The 3,704-nt window shown below is 31.4% G+C and overlaps 1 non-coding gene across 1 annotated transcript; it reads right to left on the bottom strand.

The window, feature by feature from the left end:
* Positions 1-2,584: 2,584 nt before the first annotated feature.
* Positions 2,585-2,691, bottom strand: LOC139887321 (small nucleolar RNA R71). The gene has a single exon (XR_011773157.1). It is a non-coding gene; the product is annotated as a small nucleolar RNA R71 (small nucleolar RNA).
* Positions 2,692-3,704: the final 1,013 nt, after the last annotated feature.

The following is a 3,704-nucleotide window of genomic DNA, read 5'->3' on the forward strand; positions in this document are numbered from 1 at the left end:
AATCGCACTTTTAATTATCATACTTTTTAATTATCGCAAGTTTATTTTATCGCACTTTTATTATTCGCAATTTCATTATCGTTATTTACTTTACGCTTTAATTTAAGTCTTGTATTCATTTTTAATATTTTACATTTGGTTTTAACTGCGACTAAAGTTTTAAAATCGACAAACCGGTCATTAAACGGTAAAAAAACCCCCCTTTATAATAATAATATTACTTATATATATATTTGTATTTTTATAAAAGTAAACTAATATAGCGTTGAGCTTTGTTTAAAGATTTTCCTGTGAAACGAACCGGACTTACTAAAAACTACACTACTGTACGATTAGGTACACTGCCTATAAGTGTTGTAGCAAGGTTTAAGTATATCCATTCTATAAATAAATAAATATCTTGTGTAAAATTGTATCGTATTTAATAGTATTTCCTGCAAAAATTTAATAGTATTTTATACCCCTCTACTTTGACATCAAGTATTTTTGGCGCCGCTGCCGGGGAACTATCTTAAAAGCCGGAAGCGCAACGCTAATATAAAAAAAAAAAAAAAAAAAAAATTTTTTTAGCTTACTTCTATTAAAAATTCGTTTTTGTAAAAATACGTTTTAAATATTCGAAAAATATAAAAAGAAAAATAAAAATATAAGTATTTTTAAGATTTTGTTAAATATTTAAGTTTTATAAGTTTCTTTATTTTTAGTTTAGTTTATAAAAATATAAGTTTTATTAAATATCTTTTATTTATAAAAAAAAAACAGAAAACAGAAAATAAAATAAAAAAAAAATAAATAAAGAAAAACGCGTTGAAATTATAAGCTGTCATCTGAATTTTTGAACCCCGCGACTCGCGGGGTTTTCTTTATAAATTACCGCGACTCGCGGAGCTTCTCTGACACGCGAACAGAAACCCTAATCCTGCATTAATTACGATTATTAATTATTTATTATTATTATTTAACCCTAATTATTATTATTATTATTATTAGTTTTATTTTTACTTTTACTTTTTATTTAATTTATGTATTTAGTATTAATTAGTTTTATTAAATTGTAAAATTAGTAGTTTTATTAAATAAAATAATATAAAAATAATATTTTTATAAAAATTGTACTTTTTACAACTTTTTATATATTTTTATATTTTGTCCCTTTTTAATCATTGTAGCGTAATATTTGTATTTTTAGCTCATATTTAATTTTAAACTTAGTTTTTGCTATAGTTATTTTTACTCCTAGATTTTTAGGCTTTGCCGTAGAATTCCTTAAGTGCTTTTTCTTTAGACTAAGATTTAGGTGCTTTAGAATTTTGCGACGCCTTTTTAAGTTTTAGTTTCTTTTTAAGTTATTTCCATTTGGGATTTAGTTTTTCTTGTAAGCTTTAATATTTTTAGAAACCTTTTACTATGTATCAATTATCATTCCAATTAGTAATTTCAATTTGCGATTATAATTTTAAGTTAGTTGTAGTAATAAGATTAGGTTAGTTAAGTATTTTTAAGTTTTTATAAGTTTCTTTTATTTTTCCGTCACCTTTTATTTTTCAACCATTTTTTCTTTTTCAACCTTTTTCGACGAACTCTTTTTCTCTCTTATTTCTCGCTATTCTAGTTTTAGGACATAGATTTTTATTCTACTTCTTATCTAAATTTCTTAAAATTACGAAAATTTATTTTGAGTGGTTAAATTGATAGACATCAAAATTTTCTGGTTCGTAGTAATAGTTGGATTTGTACGTGGACCGGGTTATTGGAGCCAAACAGTACTCAATTATATTGAGACCAAACGAATCCTGCCCCTCTGCTGCATCTTTTGGCTATTCGAAACGTGGGCAAAATCAGAAAAGTCTATTAATTGGATAACTTATTATAATTTTTCTTTCCTTTTAAAAACTAATAGGATATTCAGTGAATGCACCGAGCAAGACGTTCATCACCTTTTGTACGTTCACCACCTGTAACTAGATCAAGACATTTAGCAAATATTGTCGCCGTTGATTTTTCTTTAGAATCGTCATCTAGTCGAACAAGAACTCCAACTCAAATTTCCGATAATCCATCTTTTGAACCCGACTTCACAATTAAGAACCCGGAGCATATTCAAGGACAATTCCAAGATCTTGAACCACTAATTATTCCTCCTGAGCCACAAACCATTAAATCAGAATCCTCTAGTGATTCGTATTCAACAAATTCAATTATGGAAGTAACGGAACCTCTAAGTATGGAAGATCGAATGAGAGTCACACGCACGGGCCAAGGTCACGCCATTATTAAGCCAGAAGTTAATGCGCCAGATTATGAAATCAAAGGACAAATTCTACACATGGTAACTAACCAATGCCAATTCAGTGGTGCACCGAATGAAGATCCTAACGAACACCTTCGTACGTTTAAAAGAATTTGTACACTATTCAAAATCCGAGAAGTGGAAGATGAGCAGATCTATCTCATGTTGTTTCCTTGGACTTTAAAAGGAGAAGCCAAAGATTGGTTAGAATCGTTACCTGAAGGGGCGATTGACACATGGGATGTCTTAGTTGAAAAATTTCTTCAAAGATTCTTTCCGGCATCTAAAGCCGTGAGACTTCAAGGAGAAATTGTTACGTTCACACAAAAGCCAAATGAAACATTATATGAGGCGTGGACAAGATTCGGAAGGATGTTGAGAGGATGTCCTCAACACGGTTTAGACACTTATCAAATAGTACAAATATTCTACCAAGGTGTCAACGTTGCTACACGAAAAGACATCGACATAACAGCTGGTGGTTCCATTATGAAGAAAACCGCAACTGAAGCTTACAAAATTATTGATAACACAGCCTCCCACTCGCATGAGTGGCACCAAGAAAAAGATATTTTTCGTTCATCTAAAGTGGCTAGAGCCGATTCTAGCCATGACTTTGATTCCGTTTCAGCAAAAATAGATGCTTTCGAAAGACGAATGGAAAAGATGAATAAAGATATTCACGCAATACGAATCAGTTGTGAGCTATGCGGTGGACCACACTTATTGAAAGATTGTCACATTGAACCAACATTGGAACAACGAGAGAATGTTTCCTATATGAACCAAAGGCCTGGAAATAATTATCAAAATAATTATCAACCGCCAAAGCTAAACTTCAATCGAAATCAAAATATTCTTTACAATCCAAAAGGACCCGAAAATAACTGGTATAACCAACAAGGTCCGAATAACCAACCAACTCAAAACAACACTTTCAATCAACAAAGACCTGGCTTATATAAACCACAACAACAAACCGAAGAGAAAAAGTCAAATATGGAAGACGTGGTATTCAAGCTAGTTGAATCTCAAACACAATTTATTGAAACTCAAACCCAAACGAACGAGAGATTTGATCAGTCATTAAGAACTCAACAAGCTTCCATTTTGAATCTAGAAAAATACGTAGGTACTCTTGCTAGCATGATGAGTGAGAGGGAACAAGGAAAGCTACCGAGTAATACTGAAGTAAATCCTCGGAATGAGAATGTTAATATGGTTTCAACGAATTCTGAAAAACCAGCACCAGAAGATGGGAAGGTTTTAGATGAGAGTAACAATGAAGAAGTTACACCACCACCACCCGAGTATGTAAAGCCAGTGGTGGCACCATACAAACCACCCATCCCGTTTCCAAGAAAAGGAGTTGAGTATGAGCAAGTAATAAGTAATAAAGATTGTGATACTTCTG

This window comes from Rutidosis leptorrhynchoides, chromosome 1 (genome assembly GCF_046630445.1).
Source record: "Rutidosis leptorrhynchoides isolate AG116_Rl617_1_P2 chromosome 1, CSIRO_AGI_Rlap_v1, whole genome shotgun sequence".
In the NCBI taxonomy this organism is placed as follows: Eukaryota; Viridiplantae; Streptophyta; class Magnoliopsida; order Asterales; family Asteraceae; genus Rutidosis; species Rutidosis leptorrhynchoides.